A 23407-nucleotide genomic window follows, 5' to 3' on the forward strand; every position below is an offset into this window, starting at 1 on the left:
ATTCTTCATCCCGGCCTTCAAACAACCTGCACTATGGCAGATTGCAGGCTCTTACAGATTTTCCAGACCTTGCCTTTTGGAAAAAGCCTTGCTTTGTTTTTGGCTCAATTTACACTCCTTTTCAGCCATCTCTCCCTCGCTCGGAGGTGGGAGTTTGCAATGTATTATGCATGACATTATTTAAACCTCTGTGTTGATTGAGGTTTCTATGGGGCTTTTTTTGTTTGTTTGTTTTAATATATCATCTGCCTTTGGGAGCAAGACTGTCTTCAGTCGTGCTGGCTCAGCTGTCCTTGCTGCTCAGGCGAAAGGGCAGAGGGAGCTACGGGAGAGGAACCCTAAGCTCTGCAGATACAATGCCATGGTGATCAGCAAAACCTACCTGATTACGTCTGGCTGTTTGTCTTGCTTGTGGCGTCTGTTTGTGCTCTTTGGATCCTTCAGGCTCTCTCCTCCATTCTCCCTTTTGCACACTTGCCCTTTCCTGAGGGGTAAGTTGCAGGTGGCCTGTGGGAGGCAGTGCCTGTGCTTCCAGACAGAGGAACAGCCTTCGAGAGGACGAGCGTGCATCAAAGGCATCCAGCTGCTAGAAGGGAGCTCGGGATTTTCCCTCTCCTTTACTCTTCCTGGGCAAAGCCGTGTAATGCCACTGGTTCAGCTCTTTATCTACCTACTTGCAGTACAGAGCTGAGGGGCAAGTTTCCATTTCTTAAAATGCAGTTGTCACCATGTGTCTCTTTCTTTCAGGAACAAGGTGATGCAAAAAGCCTTTGGGGAGATGCACAGCAGGAGCCCAGGAGAGATCTGCCTGTGATGAGGCAGGTGGGCTCTGACGTCCACAAGCAATGCTCTACTCACCCCAGTGCCTCCTGATCCCCCTCAGCAGGAGATTGCACCTCCAAAAAAAGTGAGATTGTGCCTCGATGAGAGGCAGCATCTCCCAGCTTTGCCAAGTGCTCAGGAAGAGGTTTGGCTCTGCAGAAAGACAGGCAGTCTCAAGGCGTCCTGTGCAAGGCAGCAGCTCCTACTCCTCAGGCCTGGAACGGGATCCTTGGCCGAGCCTGATGGAGCCCATCTTGAACTCTGCTGGTTCAGGAGACCCTGCTGAGCACAGGTGGGTCAGAGGCCACCCATAGTTCTGAGACTCCCAACTCTTAGAGCGCTGTCACCGGAAGAAATTTCCTTTCTTCCAGCTCCTGGCTGCTTCCTCAAAGCCTTTCCCTTCAGGAAGAGTCTTTTTCTGAGGGTGGGTGTGCATATGTCCTCCATGGATCCTTTATCGGAGCTGTGTTCATAAGGTGCTATGCTATGGGCACAGCAAAACCGATACTCGAATAGAAACTGAAAGAAGAAGAAAAGATGAAGGGAGTTATTCAGATCAGGAAGCCTTAGATGATCAAATTACACTTTTGCCCCTCTGCTGAATTGTGCGTGTAGGTGTGCAATTTGGTTGTGCTGAATCAACCCCGCCTAGGGTAGAGACACTACCACCTAGGGTAAAGAGATGCCTTTTAAATGAGGAAGACTTGGGACCTGCGCTAGTCTGTGCGTTCATCAAAAAGCCGTTGGAGACCTCGGGGACATGCTTGCAAAAGTCAGTGCTGCTACATCTTCACAGCTTCTCCATCTCCAACTTCCGTGTGCTGAAGTCACACTGCCTGGTGGCAGTGCAAATTGTCTCCCAAATACAGAAAGCCTCCACGCTCTGGTGTGCTGAGCAGCCATGGCTTCTGCTGTAAGGCCGTCACCCACTGCTGCTCCTGCCACTGTGTGACACTTGCCAGGTTTCAGCCCTGGAAATCAGGTTTGGTTCATCAATCCTCGCAAAGCTTTTGTCAAATCGCTGGTTGAGTAGCTGCTTGGCTGCACCAGGCTGACTCCTGAGCTTACATGAGCTGATTAGTTTAAGATGGAGAACCAAAGAAATTTGAGGTTCAGACTGTAGGGTTTTTTCCAATTTTGGGGGCACCATTTCTTGCTTCCCTAGAACAAATTCGGGGTCCAGCCCTCTCTTTATGATCCCGCTGTGGCCCAGGCAAGGGTTAACATCTCAAAGTCATCCGCCTGCTGCCCACCCTGCCCTTCCATTGTTTGGACTAAACCTTCCCAGATTTACTTACTTCCTTTTGATGTCTGGCAATGTTTGTTTATTAGCGCCAGTGGCCTGTGTTAACTCTGAGTAAGTCTTTGACTAAATCCCATTCTCTGCCTTTCCTCCTCCCTTCACGGGCTTGTGAGCTGATAAACTTCAGCACTGGCTTTCAGACCCAGTGAGGTTAAACATGAACTTTTTTTACACCTGCCTGCTTTCCCAGCTAATGGAGTCTGGTGGCTGCCGAGAGAGGAGTCCTTGTACGGCAGAGAGAAGGCTGCAAAGGTTGAATTCATTTCTGGTTTGTATGTTCAAGAAGTGGGGGTTTAATTCTTGGAGAGGAAAGGATTACTTTAGTGAATTCCCTGCTGTCCTGAGGTCGTCTGCTTAACCACAGCAGAGAAATAAAAACAGGACAGGTATTGGCTGGTAAGTCACATAGTGTTATATATAGTCCACCAAGCACTATTTTATTATTCCCTTTTTTTCATGGTGTTTAAGTACCATTTTAGGACTCAGAGTTTAGTCAGCTTCAATCTAAAGCATGAAGAAGAAAGAAGATGAGAGCTGTTTGGGAAATGATAAGTACTTCCTATGGAAACTTTTGCAACAGTTCTGTTTTTGCTTTAATCATGGGAAAGTTCCATTAAAAGAACAAAGCCTACAAAAAACCAAAAATCCCCACTTTTTTCACATTTTTAATATTTCAAAATTTTTATTTTGTTTTGGGTCTATCTCAGGGGAGGAGGTATTGAAAAATCCCCTACAACTATTCATTTTAAGATACAAAAATTCCTGACTAGCTTTTGCGCCTGTTATTTAATTACAGACGTAAGCCCTACTGTCAAATTCCATACTGGTTATGTGCTCTGTGATAATATGATTGCAAAATAAGGCTACATGATAATAATTTTAAAGTAAAGAATCTTTGGATTTTTATTACTCCATTATTTTGTCTTCTAAAATCCTTTTCATCAGCAATGATTAATTCTTGAGTCATCAGTATCTGAGAGTCCTAAAACATCTTGTGGTTGCTTACATGTTCTTTTTACAGGATTTGCAAACCCATTGATTTTTAAAACTGCATTTCAAGGGTATATAGGCATTCCAGCTGGGGCAGTAACTCTCTTGTGGCAGGTCTGCACTTTTCTATGTAGTAAAAAAAGTGGTTTTGCCAAAAAGAACTCACATTCAAACCGGAGGTGATTGACAGGTGGCAAAGAGGAAGGATTATAGAATATGAATTGCAGAGTGAATTCAGATTGCACTGAAAGGTTTTAAAAGCCCAGGGAAAGTTTGTGGTCATCCAGAACTGAATTTACCATGACAGTCAGACGATGTAATAACAGCCCTCCTTTTTCTTTCCACTACGGTATTTGTCTTCATATGTTTTGTCCAACTATATCATTTGGGGGAAAAGGTTTTACCTCATTTGGCAATGATTCTTTGGGCAGTGCCCTTTGATCTCTTTTGGCGCAGTGATGCAAAGGCCTCTGCAGAAGGTTTCTGGGATGGTTTAAGAAACAGTCACCCAGTCCCTCCCCGGCCCTGGCAGAGAGGCGTAGGGGAGTACCTGGCTGCCTTTCTGCCCTTCCATTTCACAGACCTTCCTCATCCCAGCCCCACAGCAGCTTCTTCACCAGTGCCCTGTGCCAGCTCGGAGCAGGAGATGTACCATGTGGTTCTGCCAGGAAAGGCCACCGAAGGAATCCACAGGGGTGCTAATGTGCCTGGCTTCCACCCATCTCCACAAGCACCTGGGACCTGGTCACCAAGCCTGCAAAACAGACTTCTCAGGACATTCAGGCACTGAGAAGGAGAGTAGACCACTATTTAACTTTAAAGATCAAAACCTGACACTGTCCTCCTGTGAACAGGTATCTCTGTCCATTTAGAAACTCTTCAGTTTCAAGAGGTCTCTAGTTTACACAATCATGGCTTTCTTCAGCCCTTTCTGCAGCCAGCCTAATGCCAAGATGTGCACAGGAATATTCTGCAGAAGCCTGGAAACAGCTCACTGCTTACCACGAGCCTGGGGCACTATTTTCCAATAGGTCAATATTTCTTAGATTGTTATGATAACCAGTGACAGAAAACCTATTTACATGGAAAACAGTATTGATGTAGCTAATGCAGTTGCAAATCCCAAATGCATTTCAACACAAATCTGCATATAGACATAATTCTTTGCAAACGAACGCCCTATTTCTAGAAGCAGGCTTCTTTCAGAATAAGGTACAGATTTTCCTCGTCTTTAACTAGGGTTGTGAGTCACAGAGAGGTTTTGGTTCTCATTTCTGCATGGACAAACCCCATGCTCTTGTATGTTCCAAATATCTTCCTTTAAACATTTATTTGCTTGTTGCGGTGCTGGACTGCTTGTGCCCTTTGCCTGAGCAGTCAGCCAGTTCCCTTTGAAGATGTTTACTAATTAAATCAGAACAAAGATGGAATGAATGTTAAGCACCTTCAAACACTTGTTGCATGCTTCAGTCCCATGACTGTACTTCACAAGCTGCCGTAAAATCTATACATTTCGGAATACACCACATAGTGATTCCTTTAATGGATTTTCTTTTTTAAACAGGTTAAGGGGAAAAAAACCAAAATTTCTGGCTTGTTTCGTAGTCTGTTTTTCACATGTGCAACTTTTACAGTAGGAAAGGTGCACAGTCTGTTGGATCTGGCAGAGCACAGAGACCCAGCACAGCAGATCCCAGCTCCAGCTGTGGCTTTAGGAAACTTACCGGCTCTGCTCCTTTTCCTTATCTGCCAAGCATAGGCTAGTACCTAGAGACGTGAGTGCAAACCAAAACCCCAGCTACAAGCACTGCCTGCTTCAGGGCTATCCAAATTCTGAATAACCCTTATTTTTAGGATCTGGGGTAAAGTTGCTTTCTCACTTGTTTGGGTGTGACGCACTCGTGCTGATCTCAATAGCTGGTGATCTTTTTAATTAAAGAACAATGATAAAAAGCCACATAAAATGGGTTGCATCAAAGCTTCATCATACTACAAATGCTAATTATTATAATTATATAAGATTGCTCACGTTTATTTTCTAGGTGGGAAGGCACATCAGCTGACTGGGTTTCAACGTGTGGCTTTTTCAGCAAAATTTTAAGGAGTCAGATGTCTTGCCTAGGAGTTGTTGTCCCTTGCAAGCTGCATAGCTATGGTCAGTCTCTCACCTAATGCAAACATCTCGCTCAATGCATGAAAATTGACATGATGGACTTTCTTTGAGCAAGTTCCAGTCTTAGCTAACAACAGAGATACTCTTTGGTCTTGTCTCGGGGACACTTGGCCTCTCCCTCTTCCAGACTGACGAATGCTGCTATCTCTGGGGAGGTAATGGAAGTTCTGTTAGCGCAGACAATGTCATGGAGGTCTGCTGCCATTTTTGCAGTGTGTTGTGTAACCTTCCCTACTTAGCCATCCCCCTGGGATTATGTCAGGATTTCAGGGTTTGGTCCCTTCCAGAGGAGTAGTAGGCCCAGTGTGATCTGGTCCTGCTGTTAGCTGCAGGCAGGATCTGGGATTTGATGTTCAATAGCAGCAGCCTCCTTTTCCCCACCAAGAGGCTGGTGAGGAAGCTTTCTGGGAGAGCAAAGCTGGAGCCATAGCAGGCACTGTTTGGTTGCTCCAGATAAATTACCTAGGTGAGCTTTGTCAGAAAGCTGGGAAGATGTACAGCCCTAGGAGCCTTGCTCTGGTGGAGAGCAAGGTGGAGAGAAAGAGCCGTGATGAGCTGGAGATGGTCAGGGAAGCACAGGGAAAGCACAAGCTGCTCAGGGCACAGGAGGAACCACTTCTTGGTTTGACTGCTCTTTCAAAGTCTGCAACCAACATTTGTTTCAAACTGAAAAAATTATGTTAATCTATACTTCTGGTGAGCTGACAAGCAGCCCCAATGCACACTTCAAAAAGTCAAGACTGCAGTCCTCATCTCAATATAAACAAACTTTGGTAGAGGGCTAAAAACATCTTGTTAGGTCCAAACAAATGAAACAAAGCAATTTTGAATCATTCTCAATTAAAAATAATTAAAGGCTGTTAAAAACCTGTCTAAAGATGATGTGTTTTCTGAATAAAAAACCCTAAATGAAATGGTTCCAGAGTGGGAGGGACATTTTTTAAACTAAAGCAATTCAGTGGGTTAGATAGAAACTTGCAAGAAAGGAGTTCCAACCCCAATTTATGGTTTTTGCTGGTTAAAAAAACCCACTAAAAACACATTTGGCTGAATTTTTTATTTATCTTTTCTTCTGAAGCTGGTGAATGCAGGGGAATGGAGATGTGCAAGGCAACTAGATTGGTGTCAGTTGAGTGTTAAAGCTCTTGAATAAATATCTGTATGATCACAAGATAAATCAAGTTGGAAGGACCTCAGGAGGTGCCTGGTTCATAACCTTGCTCAAAGCAGAGGGAGCTCTGAGGTCAGATTGGGCTGCTCAGGGCTTTTATCCAGCTAGCTTTTGAAAGCCTTCTAGAGTGGAGACCCTATTCTTTCTAGACTGATGAGATTTTGGATACTCCATGAGAGCCCATGAGGTGCTGAGTGCAATTGTTTTTATCTGGAAGTGCCAAGAGAGGGTTGTGGAGTCGCCCCACTTCTGTTCTCTGCCCTAATGGGTCAGGGCCAGACATCCTACTGTACGTAAAAGTATATCTATCTGGGGAAAAGTAAAGTCAAGGGTTTAGCTTAGTGTTTCTGTTCAACAACTGGTTTTCCTGGGGCAAAAGCAATATCATAGAGTTTGTCTAGTGCCAGATATGGCATCACATTTCAGATCATCCAAAGCTGAGGGCAGTGATTTCAGAGGGGAAACTGAGACAATGGGCCCATCTGATGAGACAGAAAAAACATTCTAGGCTTAGATCACTAGCAACATCTGGTACCTTGCTGTTATGGTGTTTTCTGTCCTGCACTGGAAATGAAGGCACACACCTAATTTTCCATAGGCTTACATATTGTCTCCAGGATTCAAAGCTGTACAGCAAAATTCCTTTCATCTTTTAAGCAGCAGATTTTCACTGTGATAAAAGATGTATTTTCTTTTTCTGCCTATTGAAGGGAAAGCTGAACACATATTTCCATTCTTTTTTTTCCACACTACTGCTTTAATACAACTTCCTCTTAATAAAGGCAAACCAAGAGAAAACCACTATGGAAAAACTCAGATAGTTCCATGAGTATCAAAGCCAAGGAAGTTTCATTTCCTATAGATTTGTATCTTGAGGTTGAATTTTTGTGTGGTCTCTCTGGTATCTGATGATAGCTGTATCATAGGATGATTTAGGCAGGAAGGGTCTCCTTGAGGTGTCTAATCCAGCATCATGGGCAGAGCAGGAGCCAGAGTTTGGAGATCTCCAAGGCTGGACAGTCCCCACCCTCTCAGGGCTCTTGTTCCAGCACTGAACCTCTCTGAAGGTAAAATTACTTTCTTTTGTCCAGCTGGAATAGCCCCTGTTGCAAGTTGCAATTGTTTCATCTTGTCCTTTCACTGTGCACCTCTCAGAAGGGGCTGACTCCATTTTCCCTATCTCCCTTCTATCAGGCAGTAGGAAACAGCAACTTAATACCCCTGCCTTTAGCTTTCTCCTCTCCAGGTTAAACAAAGCCAGCTGTCCCAGCCTCTCAATGTACATTATGAGCTTCAGTGCCCTCACCATCTTAGTGCTCTTTGCTTGGACACCCTCCAGTTTATCTACCTCTTATAACAGGGTGATGGTCCCAGAACAAGACACAATATAGTTTTTTTCTTGATGTGATTTTTGTTCTTATTCCTCATCCTCTTATTTGCGTAACTTTTGTGTCTTTGAGTCTTCCACCTCTCTATCAATGTATTTATTAATTTTTAAACTGATAATGGGTTTTAAAGTTATTGCTGGAAGGAAAGGCCAGCCTACAGGTACACCCAATCTTTCACAGTGTGATTGCATAGGCCTCATATTCTTGGGAAAGAAGGCTAAAAGAAAACACCAGCAATGATAATGTATTGGTCTAACATGGAAAGACAGGAAAACCCGGTGAGGACTGGACAGATATCCTTCCAGATCAGTTATGTCTGTAGAAGAGGTTATTTTTGTGAGGTTTTGTCATGGTTTCCTGCTGGTATTTACTGACCTCTCAGGCAAAATTATTTCTTCTAAAATCAGGTGCGTTAATCTAGACACAGAGCTGAGGCTGTTTCTTCTATCCTGATGGACCCTACTTTATGCAAATGCAGAAGTGCCATTAGAATATCAGCAGATGTTTTGGGAGATGCCCTGCTTGGCAGTCACCCCTCTTTGAAGGTATTGAGCCTGCAGACCTGCCCACTAAGCTCATCTCTGACCTGAGAGGGTGGAGGGAAGGAGCTGAAGACACAAGTCATCGCCCTGCACATGGGGAATCCAAAAGGATGTGCCTCCGCAATCTTACATGATAAGGCTTTTTATGTCAGCACAAATGAGATCTATACTATTAAAAAAGTGTTTCATACCAGAATAAGATGAGGTCTTTTCAGGGAGCATATTTCTGGCATAGAAAAAAGGGTGCAGGTTATATGGGCGAAACTCCTCTTTAGCCTGTGTAGCTTAGTGGAGTATTCTGCGTGGGTTAAAACACAGCTACTTGGAAATCAGTTTAGGCTGGGTACTCTTGCCAGCTCTGTGATGTCTGTCACACATTGCAGTCCAGTACACCCATGACTGATGCTTTCCTAAGTCTGTATTGTAGACATGGCCTAAACAGACCTGTTATAAATAATTTTGCACTAGTATAGCTGTATTGATTCTTGGAGGGTCAATGATTCTGCTTTGCTTATATCATTACAGCTAAACTGGCAAACCTTGTGAGAATCACCTCCATTCAATGGCAATTCATTTTCAGTTTCTCAGAGGTTATCATGAACATGGAAAATATCCGACAAATGGATTGTTCCCACAGAAGCAGTGAATGCAGATTGAATCACCCTTGAGTATGGCTAAGTTTTCAGACAGCAACAGAGCACCATGCCTGTGTTGTATTAGTTTTGCATGTTTATAAGCTAGCGAGTGTTACTCATTTGACATGGCAAGTTGTTGCTCAGGTTCCAAGGGCTCTTTCTAAGCCAAGCAGGCAGTTTCAGAAACCCCACAGAATACCTTGTTTAGAAGAAGCTGGAGCTTAAAGTTAGAAACATATTTCAAGGAGCTAAAGCCAGGGCTTTTTCTCTTTTAAATTACTGGGTTTGGGTTTATTTATTATTGGGTTTGTCTCTTTCCTATGCCATTTCATGTCTTTTCTACATGCAAATCTCTGTCCTTCTGTCCTCCAGTCCTCTTCCAATAGTCAGCATTTGAAGGAGCACCCTGAGATGGCAACAGATAATGAAGTTGGCCTTTTAAATGGTCTTCAGATAATAGGTTTTGCATCAAGCTGGGGGTTTTATTTTCCACAGAACATGCAGAAATTAGCCTGAACTCTTCCTGTTTTCCAATGCTCTGTACATATTTATTTCCATTTTTTCCTTGAAGTTTAGGAGGTAGAGCCCTCTAAAGCAATATCCTCTTCTCCTACATATGGAGTCTGATCCAAATCACAAAGCCTCTCTCTCTTTACCAGACTTTTTTTTTCCTGTCTGGTCTCACAGACTGTCTTCTGCTAAGTGACTGAGTCATCTGGTTCCTCTCTACCTCCCAAGCCTCCTCTGGTGCTGAGTACTCTTCCTTCACAAGTTCAAGTCTATTTTTCTGCTTGGGGACTTTTCCACTTTTCAGACCTTCCTTCTTTTGGGCTGTCTGTATAGGGTGTCTTTTCCTGTGCATGGACTTGCTTTTCTTGCCTATCATTCAGGAAGAGCTCTGTCATAAAGAAATGACTCCTCCTTTGTTTTGTGTAACTTCTGGACAGGAGACAATGTGTGCTGAAGGCCCTGGCAGTCAATGGGTTTACCCTACATTGAGCATTTCAGAAAGTTTTAGTGGCATTTAACAAACAACCAGTCAGATGTCCCGAGCTATCTTATGAAGCTGTTTTGTATCCAATTACTTATACACACACAAACTCTAATAGTATGGAGTGCTCAGTGTCAAATTAAGCATCAGTGACCTAAATCCTGATGAAATCTGGAAGATTTCAGTGGTAGCCAGCAGCTGTTATTTTCCCTCTGGTCATGCCTCCCAGAAGGTGCTGTTGATCAACTTTTTATCTAGTAAGGTTGTGTCTCCAGAAGTGTAGTAGAAATTATTATACTCTAGCTTTATGGATTTTCACTGCCAGTTGTTAACAAGGGGCAAAACGAGGGCCAGGTTTGAGAGAGCAGTCGCAATGGCTCAGACCCATCTGCCCACCAGCGGGGCTGCTGCATCATCTGTGGTTGGATTAGCACCTTGGCATCACCTCATATCACATGTAAGACTAAAGCTGTAGAATACTACAGTGCCTGCACTGTACACTCATGTTTCACCACCTTTACACACACTTATTGGAAAAAAAAAATTAGAAGTTAAGGCTGTATCTTCATTGGTCAGAAAAGGAGTTTTTCTCAAGCAGAAATTAAATGTGCAGCAAGAACCCACAAGGTCCCATAGGAAGCAAGGTTCAGGCCAGTCACAGTTTTAAGTACAGCCCTGCCATGCAGTTGAGAAGACCTATTGTGTTAGGACTGTATTGCCCTGTTGTTAGCTTTCAGGAAATGACTAATGTGCCTTAATTAATCCCTGTGTGAAAAACATACTTTGTAGGTAACACAGACAAGGCCAAAACTGTGAGCAAGTTATTGGGAGCTACGGCTTTGTAACTTGCTTTACATCAGGGTGATGTTGTCCACATAAGGAGGCCAGCACAAACTGTGCTCTTTGGTCAAAACTGATTTACTGAAAGAGATGATAACCTGACCTTAGCTCAAGAAAAAGCATCTTCATAAGTAGAAAAATACCATGGAAAACTACAATTAACCAGGAAGACATGATGATCATGCAGAATAGCAATGAATAACAGGGATGCCGCAGTGTGACAAAGGTGTAGTGAGTTCAGATGTACTGTTCTGTATAATCTAGGCATGATTCCTGGATGCAGTGTAAGTACTGTCGTGATTTTTTTCCTCTTTTTTTGTTTTCTTTTTTAATCTTGGTAATAAAGTTAAATCCTGACTTAGATGAGAGTATTGGTAGTGATGGCAGATACGCACTGTCACTTTCAGTCAGAAAGATCACAAATCTCTTTGTAGACAGATGTTGAAAAGTCGTTTTGTCCACAGCTGAAAACCAGCCCTCTCTGGAACAAAAATGAAGCAGAAAGTAGAAATGTGCAGCAATACCAGGCCAGGAAGTGAAGGTTTCACCTTCCAACCAAAGGGCAGAGGGACGGTTAAGTGATTAAAATATTAGCCAGAAGACTGACATAACAAACCTGCCTTTTTCAGTGTTTTGTATTACAGATGTAAACACTGTATGTAACTGAAAATAACTGATCCAAGTCAGCAGTGAAATCTCCCTCTTAGAATTGGATATTTGGTTGATTTTACTTTGAATGTTTTGGTGCAATGGGACGACGGTCATGTACTGACTTTGAGACCAGGCCCTGGTCCAGATAAAAAAAAAGGGAAAGGTTGAGGGTGAAAATGGCCTTTATGGGGCCTAAAATGCTATAGGTGTATTGATTACGTGCTTGCATGGGGATCTCTACCCTGAGTGTGCTAGTCGCACATCTCGTACTCTGTGATGAGTTGACCTTGGCTTGCCGTCAAGTGCCCACCAAGCCACTTTGGGAGGTGAAACACGTCCCCCTTTTAACACACTGTATTTGAAAGGAAGGCTGGTGTGAAGGCAGGAATATTGAAAGTGCATGATTGTTGGGGAGTGGCTTGGCCCTTGGGGTGGGGCTATTTCAGTTTGTGCAAAACTATTTATGGACGGAGTGAAAGTGAAGAAAGGAAATGGAATGAAATGAGAAAAGCAGCTGGGATGCCAGGACACAGGCAGTGGTTTAAGAGCAGAGAGAACTCTAGGGAGTGAGGTCTAAGGCAGGGAAAACAAACCCTCAGCACATGTAAAGCCAGCACCTGGATTCCTCTGAAGCGCTCAGACCAGATCTGTGCTGGAAGGCAATTCCAGGTAGGGTACTTGTCACAGAGCTCTCCTACTGGGAACACGGTTTATCCTGGTGAAGCTGTGCTTCAGCTGGTGATTTAGCCCTCTCCTTTCCATCCTCTGATCATTGTAAAAATAAATTCTGCTAACAAGAACACTGTTCTAATGGAGCATATTTCATCCTGCTGGAGTTAGCACAGCTATGTCAGTCCAAATCTGGCAAAAATTAATGACTTTAGCCTGACCTCATATTATGCCCCCTCATCCTCTTTACTTTTGAGGTTGCTGAAGCCTCCTGGTTGTAAAGTCAGACGTGAGAATTCAAATGCGAACAAGGACTGGTTCCAGAATTTCCTCTCCAGAAATGTACATGTTTCACTGCTGCGAGAGGAGGAGGGTTTACTGCGTGCACCGTGAAATAGCTTCTCCCAGCTCTGGAAACAAGGACAGACTTGAGCAAGTTGCAGAAGTTCATGGGTATGTGTCTTGCACTGATAGGGCCTGGAGACTCTTGGGTCACTTTTGTGCTAAACGGTGGGAAACAGTAATGTGAATACTTTCATATTGTAATCCTTACCCAGCAGGTTTCAGCCCTGACTTTTGGAGGGTGAGGTGGAGGTTTTTTATGCATCCTGCTTGGTCCTGCTTGACTTTCCCACTAAGATGGGCAACAAAGAGATTAGTTAGGAGCTAATGAGAAGTTTAAGTTAGCAGAGATCTTTGCAGAGCCTCCAATGGCTTCTGCATCAGACTTTAACTGAATTTCTTCTTTTTAACTGGTAGGTAGCTCTGTGGATGACAGTCTCATGTTTTAGGAACAGGACTGGTGTGCTCAGGCAGAGCCTAACAGCTGCTCCAAAAGACCAATCTGAGTAAGCCCATTTACCTAAACCACACAGGAGCAATTGGGTGGTTGCAGCCACTTGTAACTTTGACCATGTTTTCCCAGTTTTAGTCACTGCAGCTTGTTCCAGTTAAGTGCAAAACCTCTGCTCCTCAGAAGAGATCTTTGTGCGTGAACAGGAAGGCTGTGTCATATTACTAGTAGAAAAGCAGTGCTTTTACTCTACTGGAGGGCCAGGAGAGGGATGGGCATTTCAGGAAGAACAGTGGTCCATATCCTCAAAGATATTTAGGTACTTGATTCCTATTGATTTTCTCATAATCCAGGTAGCATATAAATGCCTGGAACAATCTGGCCAGAGACAAGCTGGTTTCTTTATGAAACTATAGTGAATGTTAAACATAGCAATGACTCAAATGCTGAAAGGAAAGCTGGAAAGCAAAAAAACCACACAATTATTTGGGTCCATGAGAAAAGACCTGAAGGACAGCCAAGCAAGAACTGTTCTGTGAGACCTGAAGGTATTCTGTGCTGGCAGTTCATCGATGAAGGTTGCTCATTATTTGCTTATTTTGAACATGTTGTTTGCTGAAGGCCAAAGACTGTCAGATCTTAGGAAGGCTCTTTTTCAAGAGCTTTTGTTGCTTCAGCAAACAGGTCATGAGTCCAACCCACCCACTCCACAAACAAACATTTCTCCAAATTATCAGGGAAATGGAGTTCATTTGACAGACATGTCAGTTTTGTAGAGATGGATTGCTTAGGGTGTGGGGGTTTTATTGTGTGTGTCCAAGTCTTTGCCCTCCACTCCTCAACTTTCTCCTCATGCATCCTGTATAATGACTCTCTGTGTGTGTGTTGATTTCTTTCCTTTAGGAGCTGCTTACCTCTCTAATTATACTCACTAAGTATTCAGTACTTCAGTTGGCTGTATTCCCAGAACAAAGGCTATAGCTGAATACAAATAACTGAATTAAAATAACGTTGGCTTATAATCAGAGGAAGGCCCTGTGTTGCTTAGGAAATTTGAGATATCACTAAGCAGAAAGGTAATTCTACCTTCTTACATGCAAATTGGATGCCTGTCTGCCTTCCAAACCAGCCTCCGTACTCTCATATGTGCAACATCGCATCTACTGGTGAGCTTTATAGTGGACTAAAAGGAGATGACGGCAACAATTTAAGTAGTTTACTGGGGCAAGGAGGAATTGTAAATGGGTAAGAGTATTTTTCAGAGACAGAAGAATAACTCACAGAATGCTCGAGCTTCAGTAGAAGTGTTTGAATCATTGAAATGAAAGTAGGGCAGGAATTACTTATAGATGGTATCTGAAAGATATTTTAGTGGAAGCCCGCTGCAGAAATGTTGTCTTAATCTTGCTGTTCAAGAAACCATTTTGGTTCTGAGAAAGAGCTGCAAAGAAGAGTGGGTGAGAGCAGCTTTCAGAGGAAGTCGAATAGATTGCTCTTCCAAGAGAAGGGAACACAGAAGTGACATGTGCAAAGAAGAAGAGAGCTCATCTCTCTGCACTGATGATTAATTCAGAAAATAGAAGGAAAAAAAAAAAAAGACTGGAAGACATAGCTTCTTGTGGTCTTACATATAAATCCATCCAAATTGTCAATAGTCATTAATTAGAAACTATTTTGGTCCAGATTTTAGCCCTTGAGTTTGTTTTTGTTAGGGTTTTGGGGGTTTTGGGGGGCGGGGGTTGGGTTTGTTTGGTTTGTTTTTTCTAAATGTGGCTGGGGGAATTCAGAAGTGCAAAAGCATCTTTTTTTTTTTTCTTATGGGAGCAATTTTGATATGAAAATGTCATGGAATTAACCCATCCTAGAATATTAATATTAACTGAAGGATTTTGTTTCTGATTTTTTGTGGTGTTTTTTTTTTTCCCTGATGACTTTCAATTTCCAGTCTTTACTTCTGTGTTAATGTTTCCTATTTGTTCATTCTTTTCCACAGTTCATCAGATGTCTCCCTGCATGGAGTATTAAAGCCCAGGATGGCTACCAGTGTAACTTGGACACAAAAGGATTGTCTAATGCATTAAGTGCCCAACATCCCGTTGGTACAGATCCCAGTCCTGATAAGGAGATGGGGACAGTGTTAACCTGCTTCTGCCTGGGAGTGTTACATGGACATCCTGGACATACCTGAAGACAGGTGTTTTATCTAGAAGGGATTTGCCAGGGAGAAGTAAAAGGAGGCGTCAGGGACATTTCAGGCCTCCAGGGCACAGTTTTGAAGGTGCTGGATTCTTGCTTTGATTTTATAATGACCAAGTTTCCCCCCCAGCGCCTGAAGCAGTAAAGGAGCTACAGCAAAAGTTGTGGAAACAGCTCAAAAGTGCTCAAAAGAAATATCTATCATCCAGTGGTCCCTCAGGCAAATACCCTTCTCTCCCTCCTAACTATCCTCCAGCTCCGGGGCTGCAAGGGTCAGTGGAGCTGCTTGGGTTTCCTCTTCACCCGTGGAAGGCTTTGTACACGCTGAGAAACCCCTGTGGGGAGATGTGGTCGGCTTCCCTTTCCCTTTGAGCTCCTGGAGCAGACCAGCTGGTGGAGGTGAGGGAAGCCCTTAGGCTGTGAAGGATAATGCGCAGTTTCCAGAGTCCTCAGGGCTGGCGTGAAGTGCATCTTCGAAACGTGTATGCGACCCAGTCTCCTGCTGTCCCAGTAGGGCTGTCACGGCACAGCTCTACCACAGCCTTCAGGACAGCATCAAAGCACCTCTGAGGCATCTGCTATCAGAATTCATCAGAGATGCTGTAGGTATTCCTGATCCTCCCAGGGACTGAGCTGGATGCCCTCTTGAAGTTTTTGCCAGTGCCTCATTTCAGTGGTTATCATTAACAACAGGATCCTGCTCTGAGAAATGCTGGTCTGTGCTCCAGCTAGCTGAAATGGGTGAAGAGAAACTGCAAAACAGACATCAGTTTTTATTAAGCAAACTGCGCAGACGCACCAAGGCTAACCTTGTGTTTTCTGAGCTGCTCATTTTATCCTTCACCAGTGTGAAACATGATGTATCACTTTTCCGGCAGTATGTGTTTTATTTTCCCCTCTGGCTTGGGTTTCTGCTTATGAAACAAAAAAAGAGAAAAAATATCTTCGGATTAAAAATAGTTTTAGTGAAAAAGGAAGGTTATGCATGAATAAAAAAGAAAGCTGCACCTTTGCAGATAAGTTATGCGTGAATACAACATTCAGAGTGGCAGTTTTCTTCTTGAATGTGCTGTAGGTTTGCGTGATAACAGAATGTCAACTTTTACAGGTAGGTTCCACAATTTGTTCTGTGATCCAGATGCAGTGGGTCTGGTGCATTTAAAGCTCATCTGGCCTTTAGGAAGAAACTGTTCTGAAGTTGAGAAAAAAATAGCACCTGATGGCTGTTCCCTTTGGCTGCTATATTTTTGGAGGCAAAGCCTCCACCACACTATGAGCACAACACTTGTTATGCTGTCCAAGAGGAAGTCCACCAGGGTAGACAAGTAGGGGAAATTTCTTTACCATGTTCTTCGCTCCTTACACATTTCTTCCCCATGACAGGAACTGCTGCTTTGTCTATCAATACCCACATTTAGCTGGTTTTATAATTGCTTTTGATGTAGAAGAATTTTGGGGGATTTAGGGGGTGGTTTTGTTCTTTTTTTTTTTTCTTTTGAGAGGGATAAAAAGGTAGAAAAGTGGCAAACCCAACTCCTTTTATAGAGTGCTTGGTTCACAGATTCTTTTAGATCCTTCTTTCCTGGTTAATGGAAGTATTTTATCTGATCCTGCATCATCATCTAGTCTTCAGTGATAAAAAAACTAGTCCATAATGAGCTCTGTTGATCCAGAGAAAAGGAGAGTATAACAGCAGAGTAATTTCATTGTGAACAGCTCTTCAGTTAAGTAGGCAATGACATTACAAAGCCAGTTGTTGGAAGCTGAAGACAGTAAAATGATACCACATTTCTGGTGTGATTTATCTACACACTTAGAATAAATGAGATGATTAGCAATTGTAACAAATTTAAGAGTGCTTTGGACCCATGGATCCTTGGGCTGGGATTTATCTCACCCAGCTCTGGGTGCCTACAATGCATCTATATCTACTGCTCAGAACTCTGTGTCTTGGGCCAGCAGAGTTAATGAAGTTTAGGGTGTGATTCACCCAACCAAAGGCAGGCACCTAACTTAGGATGAGGTGAATGAAGCTCCAAAGCTCCGTTGGCTATATTGACCATATCCCCACTGACTGTAAAAGGACCACCAGGGGACTTTACAGACACCTACATGCAGGTGGATTATTTCTGTCTCTGGAGGCTTTGAACTCAGCCTAAATTATATGCTCCAGACCAGCCAGCCTGATGCAAAGCGAAGCTTTAGTTGCCTGTTTTGCAGGAAGTCAGAGGGGATGATCACTGGCCCCTTCTGACCGTAGAATTTGTGAATCACCAGTGAGTAATTTCTCCAACTACTGTTGAAAACTCTGCTGATCATTTTGGGGCTTTCACTATGATTTCGTCCATCCCCGACCATTCATCTCTACCCTGGCCAGGCTATCAAATGAGGGCCCATGGAGAGGTTGCTCTTCTTGTTTTGGATCTCGGCTCACTGCAGGGAAGTGGGGTACTGAACTGTGTAGGCACCTTCTAGCTCATCCTGCTTATTTCAGACTGATGCCAGCAGAGATATGGAGCATCATTGAAACCAGTAACGTTTTGAGTGAGTTTAGGGGCCTGCCCAGGCAGAACGGCTCACAACATTAGGGCCTGTTTTTATATGTTGCGCTCGATAACAATCTTCTTGGTCTAACTTGCCCCAATTTATTGATTGTTTCTTCCAGGTTGATTATGTCCAATTTCATACGAGAGCTGTTTGCCTGCTGTATGTGTCTTTGTAAGGGTTTCCTGTGTGCCCTGAAATGGTTTCCCTTGCCAATGCACCCTACAAATTGTGTCCCCGCTGGTTCTCTTGCTGTGGACATATACTGTCCTCCACCTGCTTTGGACACAAAAGGCTTATCAAAGCATGCAGAGCCATACTGAGACATTTCAGTTCCCAGGACATTTCTCCCTTATGCATTCTCTCTAAGCTTTCTTTACAGATGCTCTTTTCAGGCCACTGGTATCCCTCCCACCCATCCATGTTTCTCCTGGGTACCCTTCTCCCCAGTACTGTGTTTCTTCCTGGCTGTCACCCTACTGGTTCCCTGCTACCCTTCCAGCTGGGATGAGATAGAGCCAGTTGGCATCAGGAGTATTTGCCTTCATTCAGCACCCATCTTCACCTCCCCCATCTTTCTTATAAGAAAGATGGAGACGGAGAAGGCTTTTTACCAGGGCCTGTAGTGACAGGACAAGGAGCAACCACTTTCAACTGAAAGAGGGTAGATTTAGATTAGCTATAAGGAAGAAATTCTTCACTGTGAGGGTGATGAGGCACTAGAACAGGTTGCCCAGAGTAGCTGTGGATGCCCCATCCCTGGAAGTGTTCAAGGCCAGATTGGATGGGGCCTTGAGCAACCTGATCTAGTGAAAGATGTCCCTACCCATGGCAGAGGGGTTGGACGAGATGATCTTTAAAGGTCCCTTCCAGCCCAAACTATTCTGTGATTCTATGATAATAAGGCTCTGCTAAAGTTTCCATTAAATTTGAAGAAACTTTCTGGGTTTTCTTCTTGACTCTTAATTCTGTTTAATGTTTTCTTCCCATATTAAGTATTGGCCTGATGGTACATTATGCTGTGTGAGATTAAAATACCTTGTGCCTTGCATTTATCCCCCCCCCAGTACTGAAGTCAAGGTCATCACTGTGTCCTACTTTCATTGCTCTCTGCTGACTCATTAGTTCATTGCCAAATTTTGCTTAGAAGTTTGCCATTCTTCTCAATGCTGGCAACAATCCCATCACTACAATCAAATCTCTAGCAGTTTCGATTTCTTGTTCATCTGTTCATGTCTCTTTTCTGACCTTTGCACCTCATGGGAAATGTATGTTTGTTTCCCTGTTGTCCTTTTGTGAACATTGCAGCAAAATAATCACCTTTAATTTTAGTTTCACCAGGGACTTTTTAATGTCTTCTCTGTTCTGCCAATAAATTGTGTCACATCCTGGGAGGATTTAAACCTGTCTCCTTTTCTGAACTCTTAGTTTCTCCCAGACTGTTGTCTGCAACTGAATTTTACTGGTCTTTTCATTTAGCATTTTAAGAAGTTTGGTGTCCTCTGAGTCATTTTCGTTCCTTTCCTTCCCCATGACCTACTGTCTTTATTTTTCACATCTCTTGCTTTCTTCACTTTCTTGTTCATTAAGTTGACGTCAGTCCCATCAGCTCACAACAGGTATCAAGTTGAACTTTGGGACACAACACACGCTTGGGGGTCACTTAATGCTTCCCTTCCCTTTCTCTCTTTTTTTCTTGGGATCATCAAGTTTCCCCCAGACTGCTCCATGTGCTCCCCTTCTGACTCAGACCAGAGTACACTGTACCTCATTTCCTTTTCTCCCAGTGTTGAAGTCACAATGATTAGTGGTATTCAGTGGTTTTGTTTCAGCACAGTTACTCTGGGCCACAAGAACCAAGAGCATGAAAAAATGTAGTGCTCACACCAACATTTTTTCTCCAGTTGTGCTGGACTAACATGGCTCTTGTCAGTCCAGCACTCACTCAAATCAAGTGCCTGTGATTTTGCCCGTGTGCCTCAGCCCAGCTACATACTTGATGCTTTCATTGTTCATTCACCGTTTGTCCCAGCACTGAATTGTGAATTGATGAAGATGTTTCTTCAGGGAGCTCTACTGCTAACAAGGTCTCAGCTGTATGAACTCCAGCTGCCCCACGTGGGCTGGGGACAGGCATCTCCTGGAAGCCTCCCACATGGGATATCTGTTGCAAGGTGTGGCCTTTGACAAGAAACTCTGCCTTTTAATTCCCCTCTTGTTTGTCCATTGGCAAACAAAGGATGCACTCATCCTCCAACCGCTTGGAAGCCTTTGTTTGCCAAAGGATGTTTTACTGCCTCTTCAAATCCACATAAACCATCAAAGTTGAGCAAAGCAGCACAGTTAAAGCTCTTAGTCCATGTTGTTCTGTAGCCAGCAAGTATTCTTGAGCAGGAAGAGCAAAATTTGCTAGCACTTGAAATATGTAGCGTGCCTGTAATATATTCATGAAAAATAAGCTACCTACAAATGGAGCCACACCTGTTTCCTCCAACCAGAGGAGAAAGTGGATTAAACTCTCGCCTTATTTTTCCACAGCCCTTACAAAATACTGAGCACTGTCTGCAGTTGGGAACCTGATTATCGTTATGCTTCCTTAGCTCAGGGAAAAACAGCTTTTCCTGGTGTAGATTATATTTGCATTTATATTTATTCATTTGCATACAGATTTTTATGCCCTACTCTTGAAAGGTAAAGAGATTCCAGCTCTTTTAAAGGCAATAACAGTTCATTTTATGCCCTGTTCTCCATAACAATAATTGCTATAACTCTGAAGCTCCCCTGGCATTTTAAGAGCAATAAAGAAAGGGGCGGAGGGGAAAAGAGGAGAAAATTCTCCTATTAATTGGTGAGACTCTAGGGTTTGGTTCTGCGGTGCTTTACTCCTGCGAGTAATCTCATTATCCTTGGTAGGTCTGATTATACAGAGGCAGCAGGATCATGCCCCAGAAGTCCAGCCTTTAATCAAATGTACCTTTTAAAAAGAACACATGGCTGCCTTTCAGTGTGAGCCTTTAGCTCTGAAATGAGGATGTAAATTAGCCAAAATGCCTCAGAGGGAGGAAAACTCCATCTGCCAGGTTTTCCCTCTGCTCTTGCTGAAATTAATACATTGGGGTGTGGGGGGGTGTGTGTGTGTAGCGGGGTGATTCTTTGCTATTTTTCCTTTTGATAGAAGTTCAGATCCCCATTTACAGAAATAAACACAGGCTTTCTCCATGTGTCTGAGGAAAACATATAAAAAGCTGTGTTGTACGGATAGGGTAAAAAGCCATATAAATCTTTAGTCAGGAAGGGGTGAGAATTTAATAAAAGTAACAGGCATTTGCCAGGGACTCTCTCAAGTATTGCAGAAACAGAATGGCTCCATAAAGGGGAATGGGAAAGTCTGAAAGTCAGGCAAGACCTGTAGGAGAGGAGAGAGTCAGCAGAGCAGTGTTGCTTGGCTTAAAAAGCAGATGAAGATGAATGGATGCAATAAAGGTATATAAAATATTGGATTGTACAGAGAAAGCAAAAAATGGGCTCCAGTATAACATTTCTCCTGATAACTAAATAAATGTCTAAAGATATATAAAAGACCACAGTTAAAGCAGATTACTAGAGTGTTTGTTTATTTTTCTTAACATAAGGCATAGCTTCCTATCACATTGGTATTATTAAAGGAAAAAAAAAAAAAAAAAAGAGGGCTTAAAACAAACTAGTTGAATCCTAGTAAGTGTACTCAAATTCCCTAAATATGAGTTAGGAAGGCAAGTCTTTGAGATAATGTCTTCCATCCAGAGTGTGGTTTAGCTCAAATTCCAGATTTGTGGCATAATAGGAATAAAAATCATTGTGTTTTTGGTCATTATGTTCTGCATAAATGTCAACAAATGTTACCACATCATCTGTAGCTATCAGATGGGGTAAAACCAGAAAAGAAATATCAGCTCTTACATGCTAAGACCTGCTAATGAAATATCAGGTGAAGAAACAGAAAAGATGAAGAGAAGCTCTGCATCAGAAAAATTTAAAATAAGGCCCCAAAGCAGTCTTGCTCTTTTTTTTTGCTGTAAGAACAGTCACAAACTCGAGTGGAAAATGAATGACTCACATCAGAACAACAGCTTGGCTCTTCTTCCACTGCCTCCTTCCCCTGCCTGTCACCCCACTAGGCATCCGAGGTTCTTTCCAGCTTCTGCCACCTCCCTGGTGGCCTTCAGGAGCAGCTTGAGGGGCGTCATGTCAGCCGATAGAGGTGACCTTCCTACACTGACTTTCTACTGCTGTGGGTAAAGCAGCAAGCTACACAGAGAGGTATTGATCATCCTTTGGGGCATTCCTCCCATGGCAGAAGTCTTCAGCCTTTTTAAGGCATTTTGCTATTCAGCTGCTAATATACTGCCATTGATAGCTTATTGTTACAGTCAGTGTCAGGAATGGAAATGCAGGTGTCCTGGTACAGGGCTGGTCCTGCAGTCAGTAGAGACAAAGAGCCTGGGGAGGTTGTGCTTGGCCTTCTGAACAGCACTAAACAGCCAGGACAGCCATTATAAAGTGACTTTTAGTGCTTGGCTGCTTCTCCTGACCTGCTCTTTGAGATCAGTTTGAGCGATACGCATTTACACCAAATGAGGACCTGGCCTCCATTTTTAGGAAGAGCACCAAGCTTGTTTACAAAATAATTGACTTGGCTTCCATCCCAAGCTAAGCATCTTTTTCTTTTGGCTTTGGCCAAGCTGGGTTCCTGTTATGGTTAGCCCAGGCTTGTACAATAAACATTTGGCAACGTGGTGTTGCTCAGCATGAACTTTTTGTGCTGTGGCTGGTTACACAAGACCGAGTGCTGGGTCAGTTGAATAGCTGCTGCTGTTGGACAGTGTTGGTAAAAGTGAGGTGAGCTGGGGTAGCCACACGAGCTCGGGCTGACTCATGCCATGGAGCCTTGCCTGACTCCATGCTGACACTGACCAGACCCTTTTCAGCTGTGGCATGTTATGGAACTTTGTCCCACAGTCACCACAAGTGTGTAGCAGAGGATTTGGAGAGGCTTAAAGGTGCCAATGGGACAAAGCAGGTGAGGTGTGAACAGTGCATCTGGTGGTGGCTGGAGGAGAAGCTTCACGATGCCCAAGGCTGTGATGTGCAGCTGCTGGTTGTTCTCCAGCACTGAGCAATGTGGCACCATCCATTCTCACGTTCAGATTAAATTGGAGAACTTTTAAGCCAATATTTACTCTTTTTTTGGAAGAAAACTTTTGTTTTTTTGACAGCACAGAGACCTTCAGATTGTTCTTTGCGTGCTGAGTGTGTGTGTGTGAGTGAAGTAAATACATGCTGCAAGGAACAAAACTGTATTTAACACAATACTGTTCAGTATGTACGGCTTCATTCCCATCCTCAAAGAAACAGGGTGAGCTTCCTGCAGCCCAGTGAGGAACTTGGCTTGTCACTCTGCCTGTAGAGATGACAACTTTCTGGGCAGAGCTAGATGTAGGTTTTGAACAGATTTATTTATTAAAAATTTATGCAGTCTCACTACTGCAATGATTTAATTTGGATGCAAATATGTAAGGAAAATTGTACAGAGCAGACAAACACGTCAGGAATGAACAAGGTGCAGATAACTTTGTCTTGAGCAGGACAATGAACTAGGAGACCTCGTAAGACTACTTCCAACTCTGTTTTCGGTGGTAACTTGTTCCTGTAGGTTGACA

Source organism: Pelecanus crispus, chromosome 2, assembly GCF_030463565.1.
Source record: "Pelecanus crispus isolate bPelCri1 chromosome 2, bPelCri1.pri, whole genome shotgun sequence".
NCBI lineage: Eukaryota > Metazoa > Chordata > Aves > Pelecaniformes > Pelecanidae > Pelecanus > Pelecanus crispus.